Genomic DNA, 18,335 nt, shown 5'->3' on the forward strand with positions numbered 1-18,335 from the left:
TTACTATATTCCAGGTTTTAGGAATTGCAAATATCTTCTCCTGCTCTGTCATTTACCTCTGAAATCTGTCTACAGTGTGCTTCCTTGAACAGAAATTCTAAATTTTGATGTAGTCATATAACTTAGTTTAGTCAGTTCAGTTCACTTCAGTTGCTCAGTCATGTCTGACTCTTTGTGACCCCATGGACTGCAGCACGCCAGGCTTCTCTGTCCATCACCAACTCCAACAGTTTACTCAAACTTATGTCCATTGAGTCAGTGATGCCATCCACCCATCTCTTGCTCTGTCATCCTCTTCTCCTCCCACCTTCAATATTTCCCAGCATCAGGGTCTTTTCCAATGAGTCAGTTCTTAGTATCAGGTGGCCAAAGTATTGGAGTTGCAGCTTTAGCATCAGTCCATCCAATGAATATTCAGGACTAATTTCCCTTAGGATGGACTGGTTGGATCCCTTTGCAGTCCAAGGGACTCTCAAAAATCTTCTCCAATACCGCAGTTCAAAAGCATCAGTTCTTCAGTGCTCAGCTTTCTTTAGGTTCAACTCTCATGTACATACATGACCACTGGAAAAACCATAGCCTTGACTAGATGGATCTTTGTCGGCAAGGTAATGCTTCTGCTTTTTAATATGCTGTCTAGGTTGGTCAGAACTTTTCTTTCAAGTAGTAAATGTCTTTTTATTTCATGGCTGCAATCACCATCTGCAGTGATTTTGGAGCCTAAAAAAATAAAGTCTGTCACTGTTTCCACTGTTTCCCCATCTATTTCCCATGAAGTGATGCCATGATCTTCGTTTTCTGAATGTTGAGCTTTAAGCCAGCTTTTTCACTCTCCTCTTTAGCTTTCATCAAGAGGCTTTTTAGTTCCTCTTCACCTTCTGCCATAAGAGTGGTGTCACCTGCATATCTGAGGTTATTGATATTTCTCCCGGCAATCTTGATTCCAGCTTGTGCTTCATCCAGCCTGGCATTTCGCATGATGTACTCTGCATATAGTTAAATAAGCAGAGTAACAATATACAGCCTTGACATACTCCTTTTCCTATTTGGAATCCGTCTGTTGTTCCATGTCCAGTTCTAACTGTTGCTTCCTGACCTGCATACAGATTTCTCAAGTGGCAGGTCAGGTGGTCTGTATTCCCATTTCTTTCAGAATTTTCCACAGTTTGTTGTGATCCACACAGTCTAAAGCTTTGGCATAGTCAATAAAGCAGAAATAGATGTTTTTCTGGAACTCTCTTGCTTTTCCGATGATCCAGCAGATGTTGGCAATTTGATCTCTGGTTCCTCTGCCTTTTCTAAATCCAGCTTGAACATCTGGAAGTTCACGATTGACGTACTGTTGAAGCCTGGCTTGGAAAATTTTGAGCATTACTTTGCTAGCATGTAAGATGAGTGTAATTGTGCGGCAGTTAGAGCATTCTTTGGCATTGCCTTTCTTTGGGATTGGAATGAAAACTGACCTTTTCCAGTCCTGTGGCCACTGCTGAGTTTTCCAAATTTGTTGGCATATTGAATGCAGCACTTTCACAGCATCATCTTTTAGGATTTGAAACAGCTCAACTGGAATTCCATCACCTCCACTAGCTTTGTTCATAGTGATGCTTCCTAAGGCCCACTTGACTTTACATTCCAGGATATCTGGCTCTAGGTGAGTGATCACACCATCATGATTATCTGGGTCATGAAGATCTTTTCTGTACAGTTCTTGTGTGTATTCTTGCCACCTCTTCTTAATATCTTTTGCTTCCGTTAGGTCCATATCATTGCTGTCCTTTATCGAGCCCATCTTTGCATGAAATGTTCCCTTGGTATCTCTAATTTTCTTGAAGAGATCTCTAGTCTTTCCTATTCTGTTGTTTTCCTCTATTTCTTTGCACTGATCACTGAGGAAGGCTTTCTTATCTCTCCTTGCTATTCTTTGGTACTCTGCATTCAGATGCTTATATCTTTCCTTTTCTCCTTTGCTTTTCACTTCTCTTCTTTTCACAGCTATTTGTAAGGCCTCCTCAGACAGCCATTTTGCTTTTTTTGCATTTCTTTTTCTTGGGGATGGTCTTTATCCCTGTCTCCTGTACCATATCATGAACCTCCATCCATAGTTCATCAGGCACTCTATCAGATCTAGTCTCTTAAATCTATTTCTTGCTTCCACTGTATAATCATAAGGGATTTGATTTAGGTCATACCTGAGTGGTCTAGTGGTTTTCCTATAGATTTTGATGTAATCAAATAACTCAGCTTTTCACAATATGATTTGGCTTATGGAGGTTTGAATTCTTTCCCAACTTAAACCTCATGAAGATATTCTTGTACAATTTATTCCATAACTTTTATATTGCTTTAATCTTTCACTTTTTTCTTTAAAGCATCTACCAGTGCCCTTCATTGTACCATACTCCATCCCTTATCTAACTGCTATTAAAGAAACATTTTTCCTTTAGAATCAGACCAAGTGGCTCAGTGGTAAAGAATCCACCTGCCATTGCAGGAGACACAGATTCAATCCCTGGGTCAGGAATATCCCCTGGAGAAGGAAATGGAAACCCGCTCCAGTATTCTATCCTGGGAAATCCCATAGAAGAGCCTGGCAGGCTATAGTCCTTGGGGTCAGTCACAAAAATTCAGACATGCTAAAACACACATAAGGGGAGAGCTCAAAATTCCCAATATGGGTCAGCTCCTTAAAAGGGCTGAAAGAAAAGGGAATAAGAGTGGTACTTCTTTCTCTGTTCTTAAAGTACCATGTTTGCACTTCTATTAGAGTACTCACTACCCTGATGCAATAATTTATTAAGATAGCTAATTCCCCTGGTAGACTCCTCAATTCTTCAAGAGTCAGCTCAGTGTTCCATCTTGAATTCTGTTGCCGGCACCTAGTATTGTGTCTGGAACATACAGATGCTCAGTACATATCTACAGAACAAATACAAGTAGGCTGTTTCTTCTAAAAAATTTGTGAACAGCCTGAATTACATAAAGACTAGAGTAGAGCAAACCTGGATTCCAGTTCCAGGACTACCATTAAAAAAGAGAGAATGAGAGTATGATATTACTCATAAAAGGCCAGCAGATTCAGACCAATCCTGAGATAATGGTCCCAAATTGACCAAAACACCATTTTTTCAAGGCAACGGTAGATCCTGGTTGCTTTGGGCAGGTCTTATCTCCCCTAATTATTAGCTGTGTGACCCTTGGTAACCTCTGCGCTCAGAATCCTTATTTGTTGTTGAGGATTAAATGATATAATACATAAAACTCTTATACAAGTGCTTGGCACATGATCATTTGTCTATAAAAATGACCCAATATTATTTAATGCTTCAAGATAATTTAAGCTTAAACAATGTTTTTATCAAGCATTTTAGCAAACCATGCCACACTCACTTGCTTATGTTTCATTTTAGGAAGATATTCAGCAACCCCAGGTAAGTATTTCATTAATTAACTAATTCTTTTACCATTTAGAATTAGGAGGAGGAAAACATAAGCAGAACACTCTTTGACATAAATTGCAGCAATAACTTTTTTGACTCATCTACTAAAGTAATGGAAAATAAAAACAAACAAATGGGACCTAATTAAATTCAAAAGCTATTACACAGCAAAGGAAACTATAAACAAAATGAAAAGACAACCCACAGAATAGGAGAAAATATTTGCAAAAGAAGCAACCAACAAGGGGTTAATTTCCAAAATTTATTAACAGCTCATGTGGCTCAATACCCAAAAAAAACAAACAACCCAATCAAAAGACTGGAAGAAAATCAAAATAGACATTCCTCCAAAGAAGACATACAGATGGCCAAGAGACACATAAAAAGATACTCAATATCACTAATTACTAGAGAAATGCAAATCAAAACTACAGTGAGGGACCACTTCACACCAGACAGAATGGCCATCACCAAATAATAAATGCTGGACAGGGTGTGGAAAAGAGAGAACCCTCTGGCACTGTTGGTGAGAACTGATACAGCTACTATGAAGAACAGTATGGAGATTCCCTAAAACAGGGGTCCCCAACCCCGAGGTCACGAACTAGTACCAGTCCATGGCCTGTTAGGAATGGGGCCACACAGCAGGAGGTATATTTACAGCCACTCCCCAGAACCTGTGTTACTTCTGAGCCCAAAAAAAGAAGCTCACAAGTCCCACTGATTCTGCATTATGGTCAGCTGTACAATTATTTAATTATATATCACAATGTAATAACAATAAAGTGCACAATAAATGTAATGTGCTTGAATCATCCCAAAACCATCCCACCACTGGTCTATGGCAAAATTGTCTTCCATGAAACCAGTTCCCAGTGACAAAAAGGCTGGGGACCACCACTTTAAAAAACTAAAAATAGAGCTACCACATGACCCGGCAATCCCACTCTTGGGTCTTTTAATGACCTAGGGGGAAGAACAGATCAGGTGTTTAGGATTGCAAATACCCACTGCTATATTTAAAATAGATAACCAACAAAGACATACAGTATGGAACCGGGAACTCTGCTCAATATTCTGTAATAACCTAAAAGGTTATTTTCCAAACTTTAGCTTAAATAAGTCTCATTTTTCAAATATAAGATCTCACATTTTCTTTGATCTTCTCTTTCCTTTCTCAGAAACCTATTTAGTAAAAATTTAATCACATGCATGAACAAAAAAGAACTAATATAATCTAACTATAAAATGGCTTCCCAGGTAGCTTAGTAGTAAAGAATCTGCCGCAATGCAGGAGACACAGGTTCAATCGCTAGGGCAGGAAGGTTCCCTGGAGAATGAAATGGCAACCACTGCAATCTTCTCGCCTTCCAAATTCCATGGATGGAGGAGCCTGGTGGGCTGCAGTTCATGGCGTCACTAAAGAGTCAGAAACAACTTAGTGACTAAACAATAGCAGATACTACCAGTAAGTTCAATTTCTGTTTCTCAATTTGAATTATTTATAAACACCTAAGCCCATGAAAATATCCAGCTTTGGAAATCTCAGTATTCTTATTGTTATTGTATTCTCCTAATTAACCACCTCAACACCTGGCAGCCTGTCTTGCTTCTGCTCTTGCTCCTCTCAGACATACATTATGCACACAATTGCCAGAGAGACCTTCTCCAAAAGAAAATCTGAACTTGTAACCCCCTTGTTTGATACTTTCTAGTGAATCTTCATTTCACTTAGGGTAAAATACCAATGTATTTTCAAGACTTACTAGGTCCTTACTTCTCTGACCTCTTCTTTATTTTCTTCTCTGCTTCCTAGGTTCTAATCACACTATTATTTTTCCCCACTCCTCAAGTTCATTCCCACCCCAAGCCCTTTGAAACTGTTCTCTCTCTCTCTCTCTCTCTCTGGAATACTTTCTCTCTAGATATGTGTATGCTTAGCTCCTTGTTTAGGTCTCAGATCAAATGTCACTTCTTCATGCCTTCTCCAGCAAGACAAATTAACTCTCCCCAGTAACTCTGTTATACTATCTCCTTTAACTTTCTCCATAACAATGATCACGTTTTGAAATTGTCCTTTGCATTTATTTATTTTCTTGTTGTCTCTCTCCAGTTCAATGTAAATTCCACGTGAATAAGAATGTTATCTGAGATTGTGTGTGTTAAGTCACTTCAGTTGTGTCCAACTCTTTGCAACTGGACTGTAGTCCACCAGGCTCCTCTGTCCATGGGATTCTCCAGGCAAGAATACTGGAATTTGGTGCCATGTCCTTCTCTAGTGGATCTTCCCAACCCAGGGATCAAAATCCCGTCTCCTAAATCTCCTGCATTAGCAGGCAGGTCCTTTACCACTAGCACCACCTGGGAAGCCCCATGTGAGATCATGAATGGCTAAATAAATTTGAGGGATCTACATATATAGAGAATAGAATATTATGCAGCCACAAAAAAAAGAATGACATCTTGCCATTTGTGACAACATGAATGAACTTTAAGGGCATTATGCTAGTGAAATAAATCATACTAGGACCATAGTATCTGTCTTAAACGTAGAATCTGAAACAAACAAAAAACCAAATTCATAGGTTCAGAGGACAGATTGGTGCTTACAAGAGGTGGGGGCTGGGAGGTGAGAGAAATGGATGAACTGATTTTATTTTTTTAGTTTAAACAAATTAAATGGAAAAAAAAAAAAAACCTTTTTCTGACATTCTTGCCATTGAGTCCTTAGCACATAAATACTACCTGGCACCTTTGAATATTTGATCATATTAATTTAGTTAAATATTTTTGTCTATTAGATTAGCAGACTATGAGTCATTTGAAGAGAGGAACCAACTTTTTTACCTTCACAACCCTGTTACTTAGTACAGAGAGGATATTCTAAGAACTGTTTGTTGGATAAATTGGAGGAGTGAATGAAGACAGTTTCCATTTGTGGCCTTTTTTTGTGGGGGAAGGGGCAATCAAGTGCAATTATTCATGAGTAGTGAAATGTATAGAAAGAATAGGTTCCTTTGTGTTTCAGCAGCTATAGGAGCCTTGTGTCCACCTCTTAAGGTATGAGAGACTTTGGTAGGTGGACTCCACTCTTTTATTTCACTTTCTGACACTATGCAAGAAGTGAGAGAAACTGATTTGAAATTAATTTCTGTACTTGTCATTTCTTTCTTTCTACTCTTTAATTCAGTTGCTGCCTTTTTCAGTATTTGTACACCATTCTTGTAAATCTTGAGTTTTATATTATTAGTTACCAGGATAATGTTTTTCTCTATTTATGAGTTAGTCCTCAAAATTACTAACAACAAATAAGAAGATAAGAAAGAAAGGGGGTATATTAATATAAACATAGCTGGAAATGAAAACTACCAGCTGAGCAACAGCCTCCTAGTCACTACTGAATCTGGAAGCCTAAAGGAAACCAGAATTTAGAATTTGAAAGGAAATTTGGGGTACGTCAGCTATTCTTAGAATATAATAAAAAAGAAACAAAATACTTTCCACCTGGGAATGAAGGATGAATTCTTTTCAGTGGCAGATATTGTACCTCTCCTTTGTGGGAGTTGATAAATAAATTATAAATTGAGCCTTCCATTATTTGGGAAAGAAGTGAGCACCCTTTCTTTCCCTTTTCTGAGCAGCAGAAACTGGCTAGAGTTCTCTTAGTTCCAACACTGACCAACGACTAATGTTGCCTCTTTTGTTATTCTCTCTGCGTTTTTGTATCATCACTCTCCTAAGTATAATCAGTTAGCCTGGAAATTCGTATTTCTCTTAGTCATTATAACTAATCCCAGGAGATTTAATCCTGAACTTTGTCATAACTGATGGCATTTAGTTTTTTCATATTTATCAGCAGTTAAGGGCCTGAAGGATAATGCAGATGCATGGGAATCCAAGAACTAAAGAAAGATTATCAAAATTCTGCAAAATCAAACCAGATTTTTCAGCAGTAAAAAAAACTATTTTAAGGTTTTAAAGGAATCTCTGTATTCTTCAAGAAATCAAAGGACACTCAAATTGACAGTAAACAAGGATATTTCTGTGTAGTACTGGAGATACTGCCAAAAATGAATGACTCGCTCTATCAAGAATACCTTATTCACAGTCTTAAAATGAAGATAGCCATTGTCTTTTTGGGACTCCAGTCTTTTCAAGATGACTGGCATTATATTTTCCTACGTCTAATATTCTATGAGCATGAGCACGCTAGTTTGCTTTAGTTGTGTCCAACTCCTCACAACCCATGGACTGTAGTCCACCAAGCTCCCCAGTCCATGGGATTCTCCAGGCAAGAACACTGGAGGAGGGTTGCCACGCCTCCTCCAGGTGATCTTCCTGACCCAGGGATCGAACGCATATCTCTTGTCTCCTGCATTGGCAGGAGAATTCTTTACCACTAGCACCACGAACAACCGTTGGAAGCTTTGGTAACATGTCCCCTGGGAAGACAGAAGCCCACAGATTGTGAATGCTGAATAGGAACTTACCAACAGACTTTCTAAAGCACTCTCACAGATGAAGAAATACATCTGGAGGTTTCACTCTTCTGTTCAGAATAACTTTCTAGAGGCTGATAAATTGATTTGTACACTCACTTTCTCATCCAGGGCACAGAGATCAAAAGAATTTAGGCAAATGTAAGCTATTACAGTACTTTTTTTGTTCTTATCTTTCTCCTTCCTCTTTTTTCTCAAACTAGATTTTTTTTTCCTCTAGACTAATTAAGAGAAATTTCTCTATTGCTTAAACTACTATTTTTCTAAAAGCTTTTCCATCTTCTGCCTATACTATTTGGGAATATAATGGCACCCAAAGGAATTTACCCACTTCTACAGAGGTTTCAACAGACATTCTCCAACAAAGAACACTAAAATCTGCAAAATGCTTCAAGTATTAAAATGAGCTTTGGGAGGCTCAAGAGTAAGGGGATATATGTATACTTATAGCTGATTCACATTGTTGTACAGCAGAAATGAACACAACATTGTAGAGCAATTACCCTCCAATACAAAAAAAATAGTCCTATCATAAACCATAATGGAAAAGAAAATTTAAAAAAACAATGTATCGGATCCTCATCTAAAATTACCCTAATCTGGCCGGGGTGACAGCCAGGATGTCCACTGCCTTTGCACATCCAGCGCTGGTTTGAGAAATGTAAGGAAACTAATTGTTCTGGGGTGTTTTTTTTTTTTTTTCCAATCTCCTGAGTCATGTGGTTCTGCAAACGAATACCTTCAACCAGGATTTAGGCCACTAAGAACTTGCACAGAAAAACACACACTGAATGTGTGTTAAACCTCTACACTGTGAGGAAGTTGAACTATGTACCATACTCTGAACAAAATGAGAACTGTGTGTATGTATGTGGTGTGGGGGTGTGTGTGTCTGTGTCTGCATGTGGGGGTAGTATGAGTGCATTTTCTCTGGCTTTAAAATTTTAAAAGAAAAATAAAAAGCCAGAGAGCAGTACTTGCCAAGGGTCATTTATTGCCCAAATTTACAACAGTAGCAATACAAGTTTTTGCAAATTGAATTTGCCTCAGATTTCTTTGTCCTGATGCTTACTTTGCACAAGTATTTAAGCTATGGTACTGAATATCACTCTTTGTCGGAAATACCACTCTTGCTGAACTGTCTTGATCATTGACTAAGACACAGTTTCTTATTTATGTAAATATTTGCATCCCAATAGCCAATGGGCATCAGATGCAGAACCTAGAGCCAGTTTTCAGGAACAACTGCAAACCTGATTTGGTACTGTGCATCTATTCATAAAACACTTAAAACTGAAAATATGGTTTAGGGTTAAGTGTAAAACATATTTTCACATTGCAAAGCATATTTTCAGTTTTAAGTGTTTTATGAATAGATGCACAGTACCAAATAAAGGTGGAAAAGGCAATGGCAACCCAATTCAGTACCCTTGCCTGGAAAATCCCATGGACGGAGGAGCCTGGTAGGCTGCAGTCCATGGGGTCGCTAAGAGTCGGACACGACTGAGCGGCTTCACTTTCACTTTTCACTTTCATGCATTGGAGAAGGAAATGGCAACCCACTCCAGTGTTCTTGCCTGGAGAATCCCAGGGATGGGGGAGCCTGGTGGGCTGCCGTCTATGGGGTCGCACAGAGTTGGACACGACTGAAGTGACTTAGCAGCAGCAGCAATACATAAAGGTAAACGGAGAACTCAGTTCAGTACCAGTTCATTTGTACTTTTGGTAGAAGGGTGCTTTTCACATTAACTGCCCATCTGTGTAATTTATAGTCTGACATGATGTGTTTGTTTAAAACCAAAGTACATAGTATAAACCTATTAAGGATCTGAGGGAAGAGAAGAAGCTTAATGTAGAACTAAGCTTTTAAAGTACGTCTTTTTGTTGTTTTTTTTTTTTAATCCTGGTCTTGGTGCAAATGTTAGTTATGCCTTATTTATATCACAGTTAGGTCACTATGCTGTGATATGGTCTGTATTCATGCTGTCCTAGATACTTTTGCAATTATTTGTTGCAGACTTATAACTGTCCCTCTTAACTTTGTTTTATGTAAGTAATTTGTAAAAAGTTTCTTAAAATTTTTGCTTTTGCTTATTTAATTTTGAATAAAAGCTATATTCATGATAAAAAATGTGTTTACATGTATGGGCTAATGCTGGCTTGTTTTGTATTTCAGGCAGAACTATACTACCTACTGGTAAGTTTATTAGCTTATTTATAACACTAGCATATACTGGGCCACTATTGGATACATAAGATTTTATTAACAGATTTTTCATTTTCAGATCAAAAGTTAATTTAGAGTTAGAATGAACCTCAATGGCTTATATAAAGAATAAACTGACAAATAAATTGTTATATCAAGAGAACTGATTTGTTTATTTAAAGAAATTTACATGTCCATACTAGGACAAAAAGAAAAATATTAATATTTTAATGATGCAATGGAAGTAGGGAAGGAAACTAGTCATAGAATTAAAAGAGGGGAGAGGAAGAAGGAACTAATTGAAGAGGTATCTAAATTTTATACACATTATACTGTTTAATTAAAAAGATAGAAAATTGAGGAGAGGAGAATACAAGAATAATACCTATACTATGTTTCTGCTAGGACTTCCAAAAAGTAATTAACTGGTTTGGAAGCTAAGTATTAAAACAATGAAAAGAAATATTTTAGGTAAGCCTAAGATAGTAGGTTTTGGTTTTGTTTGGCTTGGAACTGTTGAGAAAATTTCCAGCAAGTTACTTTTCTATGGCTAGTATCTGGAAAACATATGCATGAAGACATTTTGATAGATAAGTCCATTAATGGCCATAAATCAACTTTGCAAGTTCTAATGCTATTATTTCACTTTCTATGTTCCTCTCACATTAGTGAGCCTTCTTTAGAAATTACTGACAATTTTCAGAAAAGTTTAAAAGTATCCATTATAAGGTTAATACCACAAAACAAATAAAAATACTTTCAAAATGTTGATGACATCTATACAGAAGAGTCCAATGATGAAAAAAAAATAGATAGGTAAAACTTTACTGCATCGTACTGCTTTCCTAAAAGATTTTAATATTAATAGTTCTTTGCTCTGGGTAAAAAAAGTAAAGTATACAAAAAATAACCTCTCAACAGAGGCCTTTCAAATAGAACACTAAGATTTCTGAGATTAATCAGACATTAAAATGATCTTTCATGAAACACAAAGAATCTCAACTGCTTTGAAATGCCCTTGACTTTTCTTTTTGGAGTACCCTCTGAAAATTACATGATTGACAGTTTTGTTTCAACACACACACATAAATTTCTTGATTAATATATTTTCATATACTACACATTACTTATATCTTTATTTTTCTTTCTGTTTTAAAGCACCTGTATCAGCCATCAGTAAGTTCCTTTCAAATCCTAAAATCCATAGGCTATTGGCTATCAGTGTCAGTGGTCTAAAACCTCAATGTTAATATTTCTCTACCCTTTCTCTGTGTGATACAGATGAATAATTGATGATGCTGTGAACGATTAAGAATCAACTATATATGTATAGTGTATATATATCTATATATATTATAGATATACACTCTTTATGAGAACTACTATTACCAGTTGTTGATACTGCATCCAATGTGATGTTCATAAGTATAAACAAAGAAATGAGGAAAATTAATAAAAGTATAAGAAGCGAGATTAAGTGGTATGACTTCTTGACAGGTCCAAAAATGGTATAAACCGATTGCAATGGGCAAGAAAACAATATCTAAATAGGCTCCAAGAAGATAATTCACTTTGCCCTTCTACCAGAATAACTGAAAGTGAAAGTGAAGTCGCTCAGTCGTGTCCGACTCTTTGCAATCCATGGACTGTAGCCCACCAAGCTCCTCCATTTCCTTCTCCAGGGGATCTTCCCGACCCAGGGATCGAACCCAGGTCTCCCACATTGCAGGCAGATGCTTTAACCTCTGCGCCACCAGAGAAGCCCCACTACCAGAATAAAGGAGCTCTAACTCCAGACATCGGGTCTTCTCTTAGAACGCAACAGAAGGATCAGCTGTATAATCCAATTTCTTCAAAGTAACAGAGTAGAAATGATACCACAGCTAGCACAAGTTTGACCTACCAAAAACATCTGTTTAGGTCAATAGTTTCTCTATTGACAAATGGTTGAAGAACATGTACCATTAATTATCCCAAGAGAAAAATTCAAACAGTAAACATTTGGAGGAGTATTAAGCCTTAACTGTCACTAAAAGGGGCTTTAGGTGGTAAAGAATCTGCCTGCAATGCAGGAGACCCAGGTTCTATTCCTGGGTTGGGAAGATCCCCTGGAGAAAGGAATAGCAACCCACTCCAGTATTCTTACCTGGAGAATTCCATGGACAGAGGAGCCTAGAGGGCTACAGCCCATGGAATTGCAAAGAGTCAGAAATGACTTACTACTAACACTACTACTTTTTGTGTCACAAAGAATTCCAATTTTAATTACTATGATGTATTTCTTATATGTACTACATGAGCATAAATGAAAATAAGTGATGCTATTAGTAAAAAAAATTTTCAATGTGTTTCTAGATTTAGTATCTATAGATTTAAAGGTACATAGCAAGTCTTCAAAATGATTGTGTGTTTTAGTGGGATTGCTGGGTCCCAAGAGTGGTATTGCTGAGTCATGTGGTAGCTCTATTTTTAGTTTTTTAAGGCAGTGGGTCCCTAATTTGGGCATTACTAAGGACATAAAACAAAAGAAAAGAACACAATTTCTAGAAATATATTTATAACTTAGTAAATACCATAGCTAAAATCTAAAAGAGAATCCAAATACCATAGAATTTGTTGTTAATATGATAACATGTGACTTTATAATTAGAACTGACAAATGTTTTTTCTCTGAATCAGGATTTGCTGAACCAATTGGTAAGTTTTCCTTTTCCTCAACTGTTATGTCTTTTAATTTAAACACTAGCCTGAAAGTTATCCCTATAGTTTTTTACTGACAAAATTAACATACAACATTCTATTGGTTTCAAGTGTATAGCATAATGATTCAATATTCATAGATATCATGAAATGAACACAGTAAGTCTAGTTAACATCCATCACCATACAGTTACATTTGTTTCTTGTGTTGAAAGCTTTTAAGACCTACTCTCCTAGCAACTTTCAAATATACGATATATCATTATTAACTGTAGTCACCACGCTGGACATGACTATATAAAGGATGCACAGAGGAATGAGCTCCTCTTTAATGAAGACTCTCAAGCATACATTTCCTAGTTGGCACACCCCACTCCAGTTCTCTTGCCTGGAGAATCCCATGGACAGAGGAGCCTGGTAGGCTGCAGTCCAGGGGGTCGCTAAGAGTCGGACACAACTGAGCGACTTCACTTTGACTTTTCACTTTCATGCATTGGAGAAGGAAATGGCAACCCACTCCAGTATCCCCCCCAGGGATGGGGGAGCCTGGTGGGCTGCCGTCTATGGGGTTGCACAGAGTTGGACACGACTGAAGCGACTTAGCAATGAATATTTACAAGGGATATACATTGTATACTTGATAGTTTAAAAATAATAACAATAATTGTTTGTGCTTTTATTTTAGCAAAAGTCTCACCATCTCTTAGTAAGTACAGTATCTTATAATTCTACTGACAATAATCTGTTGCTGTATGCACAGGACTATTATTACGTTCTGTGATTGCTATTTTACAGTGGAACAGAAATCAAGAACTTTATTGTTTCTGCCAATTATTGAAACTAAAACCAAATCAAAAAAGTAAACACAGAAGTACATTATCATTCAATCAAGTCAACGGACTTACCAGTGACAAAAAGAACATTCTTACTAGAGATAAAAATGAGTCAAAGCTGAGAATTAAAAATAGAGAAATACAATGAAGGATAATTTTTTTAACACATTGATAAATCTAAATCTTACACACAGGATCAAAACTTTAGTTGAGAGTCTGAACAAGTAAAGAGAATAAAAGAATAGACTATACCTGTGTTTCTTCTGGGGCTTCCTAGGTGACACCAGTGGTAAAGAACCCATCCACCAATGGAAGAGACAGAAGAGACTGGACTCCATCCATCGCTTGGTTGGGAAGATCCCCTGGAGAAGGGCATGGCAACCCACTGCAGTATTCTGGAGAATGCCATGGACAGAGGAGCCTGGTGGGCTACAGTTCATAGGGTCGCAAAGAGTCAGACACTACTGAAACGAATTAGCACACACATGTTTCTTCTGAAATTACAAAATTAATAAAATAGAATCAATTAGGATTAATATTACAAATAGGATGAAGACAGAAATCCTAAAAAATAAAAATTAGGTGGGGAAATGGAAACAGCAAAATGCAAAAGAATCAATGACTACAATTTATCTTAATGAATAGAAGAAGCACATAGAATTACCATTGACCCAATTCATACTAACAAAAGGAGTTGTACTAATCAGAAAAAATATGTTTAAAAAATAATGGTCCACATAAGCTTAGATTTTGTGATAACTGATGATAAACAACCAAAAATTGTCAGATATTCTAGACTAAACTTTAGGAAAGCCAACTTCAAAAGTTTCAATTATAAACATAGATCATGTATAAAAAAGTGAAGGAATTAATGTTTAAGAGATTTTGTTGTGTTGGATTATAGTGCCAAAGCAGCCAACATGGAACTTTAAAGACCCAAAATAATATACAAATAAAAGACCATGGAAGCATGGGCTCTGGGGTTTTGAGGCTTAAGTGTAAATGCAGACTTGACCACTGAACTGCCTGGTCTTGGGCAGTTTACTTAACCTATTTCTACTAGTTCTTTCATTGGTAAAATGAAGGTAACAATTATAGCCATCTCATGGGATTTCAGGGAGAATTAAAATAGTTTAATGAACTGGAACAATGCCTAGGCACATGTTAATCAACCAATTATCACTAACTATTGTAATTATTTTGTACTCAAGAAAAAGCTATATCCAAGATTTTTAGACTTCATTTATTTCTTTTTTATTATAGAAAAAGATGTGAGAGCCAGAGGTAAGTTCTTTCCATTTCTCCACTCCAAATCATTTCAGTTTAGCTGTATGTATGTTTTTGCTGAATCTGGCTGCTTCTGTGTCCAACATTAATGTTATGATGTCTCCTTTTGCCTTTTTCTTTCAATATCCAAAAGTTTGCTAATTAGTAGGAAATTGTGATTTTAAAACTGTAACCAAACTACAAAATAATATGTGATTCTTTAATGGGGCTTAATAATGCCATGAAAGTTTTTGTGCTCTAAGGAAATTAGACGTTGAAATAACTCAAAGAAGCATATTATTAATTATACAATCTATAAGTTAAACTGCACTCATTTACGTTTGTTTATAGGAGCTGCTGAGAAACCCATCCTTAAGCTTTTTTCTGTTTCTCAGCATAAGTGATTTTGGGATAAATAAGTTCATAAAGAATTTTTGATTACTCTGACATTTAACATACCCAAATTTGAAAACTTCATATTAGTATTTCTCATTGTATACTCAGCCCTAAGCAGTGAGGATTTTGAGAGATTACAGACAGTTTGCTGAAAAGCTTAAATGCACTGAATAACTAAGAGGGTATATTCCTCAGAACAAATAAAATTCACTATAAAAGAAAAACAACATAGACTGGAGTCTACATAAAAGGGAGTCAACATTAAGAGAAAAGAGAAAATACATATGAGAGGCTATTAAGAAAGGATGAATATGAGTTGTTCAAAGATAAATACAAATGATTAGGGAAAGTAATGGACTCCCCTTTAATAAAGAGCCCCAGTAATAAGCTTCTCACTTAGCAGAGATATCACAGGGGAGCTACTACAACATGTGGGTGATGAGACTAAAATCTTACCACAGTTCTCTCCAGTCTTGGCACTAAGCATGGCATACACCAAAAAAGGACCATTTGACCAGGAACTATAGCAATACATAACCGCGGCAGAGGTGTTTGTGCTGGTTGGGTGTCATTTTATAAGATTTCCAAATTGGAAGGCTTTAAACAGGAAAATGTGCTGCTCAATAACAGGTTAACAAATAACTACTTGTTTGTGCTTATATTTCAACAAAAGCTGAACCAAGTGGTAAGTACATTATTTAACTTGTTACTTAATGACTATTATAGTATAAAGACTTCAACTAAATTTGAAGGTTGTCATGGTCAGTTGGACACAAGTTAAGACTTTTCAGTTATTGAAAATTTTCTTGAAATTAAACCTCACTGATTTGTAGAAAGAATAGCTAAGAACTTCAGCATTGTATCAAGTCAGTTGACTTGCCAAAACACAAAATAACATTCTCAGAAAAAGGAATCAGGAGACATTTAAAGAATTTTAATGAAATAAATTAAATTAAATGAGTTGAAGCTAGGAAAGGAAAACTGAGAAACAAAAGAAATGGGTGAGAGTAAGGGAAGAAAATCACAAGACGAAATTTATCAATCTTATTCCTACCTCCCCAAAGTCACTCAGATGCCTAGACAATACAGAAAGTGAATAAAAGAATCAGCCATATATATATTTCTCTCAGGATATCAAAATTGATAGGATATATAATTCAAAAGGGTAATATTTTAAGTGAAATGTGAGAAATGGAATATTTTCTACCATATCAGTAAAAAAGGATTTCACAATCATCAGCAATTCCAGCCCTGCAATGTGGGCCTAAGGGCACTCAGGAACGAGGAAAATACTTGCAATATAACAGCCATCAAACTGTAGCCACTCACTATGGTGAGTCCAAGGAAACTCAAGATGTGAAAAAAAACACGATACTGGCCCCAGGATAGCTGAGATGCATATGAAAGGAATGACTTTAGTGAGCCCAGACTCTTGCATCTTTCCATACATAGAAAAGCACTAAATTCCTTAACTTGGGATATCTGCTTTCCTTTAATTGATAATAATCTTATATGCAGGTCAGGAAGCAACAGTTAGAACTGAACATGGAACAACAGACTGGTTCCAAATAGGAAAAAGAGTACATCAAGGCTGTATATTGTCACCCTGCTCATTTAACTTATATGCAGAGTACATCATGAGAAACGCTGGGCTGGAAGAAGCATAAGCTGGAATCAAGATTGCCGGGAGAAATATCCATAACCTCAGATATGCAGATGACATCACCCTTATGGCAGAAAGTGAAGAGGATCTAAAAGCCTCTTGATGAAAGTGAAAGAGGAGAGTGAAAAAGTTGGCTTAAAGCTCAACATTCAGAAAATGAAGATCATGGCATCTGGTCCCATCACTTCATGGGAACTAGATGGGGAAACAGTGGAAACAGTGTCAGACTTTATTTTGGGGGGCTCCAAAATCAGTGCCGATGGTGATTGCAGCCATGAAATTAAAAGACGCTTACTCCTTGGAAGAATAGTTATGACCAACCTAGACAGCATATTCAAAAGCAGAGACATTACTTTGCCAACAAAGGTCCGTCTAGTCAAGGCTATGGTTTTCCCTGTGGTCATGTATGATGTGAGAGTTGGACTATAAAGAAAGCTGAGCACTGACGAATTGATGCCTTTGAACTGTGGTGTTGGAGAAGACTCTTGAGAGTCCCTTGGACTGCAAGGAGATCCAACCAGTCCATTCCAAAGGAAATCAGTCCTGGGTGTTCTTTGGAAGGAATGATGCTAAAGCTGAATCTCCAATACTTTGGCCACCTCATGTGAAGAGTTGACTCATTGGAAAAGACTGATGCTGGGAGGGATTGGGGGCAGGAGAAGGGGACGACAGAGGATGAGATGGCTGGATGGCATCACCGACTCGATAGACGTGAGTTTGAGTGAACTCCAGGAGTTGGTGATGGACAGGGAGGCCCAATGTGCTGTGATTCAGGGGGTCGCAAAGAGTCGGACATAACTGAGCAACTGAACTGAACTGAATCTTTTGATGTTCAGACTACTGGTCCTTTGTTGTAAGACTTCTATATAACCTGGCTCTTCCCCTCACCTAATTGGAGCATTTCTCTCAGGGTTATTTGAGATACTGTCTCTCGGGCTTGATGTCCTAAAACTTCCCACCAAATGAAATATAACTCTCAACTTGTAGGCTGTGACTATTTTCTAAGTTGATAAATGGAAGAAGAGTAAAACATAAAAGCATAACGTGTAAGAAAATGGAAACTACAAAGTTAAATTTAAACTGATTTTAAACATCTTATTATGTGTAGAAAAAGTAACAGGAGTACTTCAGTTCAGTTCAGTTCAGTCGTTCAGTCGTGTCCGACTCTTTGCAACCCCATGAACTGCAGCACACCAAGCCTCCCTGTCCATCACCAACTCCCCAAGTCCACCCAAACCCATGTCCATTGAGTCAATGGTGCTACTCTGAACCTAACTTACATAAACAAAATGGATTGTATTAATAAGAAAAAGAACCAGAAAACCCTGGTAAAAG

At 37.1% G+C, this 18,335-nt stretch overlaps 1 long non-coding RNA gene across 1 annotated transcript; it reads right to left on the bottom strand.

Moving 5' to 3' along the window:
* Positions 1-3,685: 3,685 nt before the first annotated feature.
* On the bottom strand, positions 3,686-14,448 carry LOC132658308 (uncharacterized). The gene is made up of 2 exons (XR_009597741.1): positions 13,928-14,448; positions 3,686-4,856 (listed from the first exon to the last, which is right to left on the bottom strand). It is a non-coding gene; the product is annotated as an uncharacterized LOC132658308 (long non-coding RNA).
* Between the last annotated feature and the right edge of the window lie 3,887 nt (positions 14,449-18,335).

The sequence above is a fragment of the Ovis aries genome, chromosome 20 (assembly GCF_016772045.2).
Source record: "Ovis aries strain OAR_USU_Benz2616 breed Rambouillet chromosome 20, ARS-UI_Ramb_v3.0, whole genome shotgun sequence".
NCBI classification, from domain to species: Eukaryota; Metazoa; Chordata; class Mammalia; order Artiodactyla; family Bovidae; genus Ovis; species Ovis aries.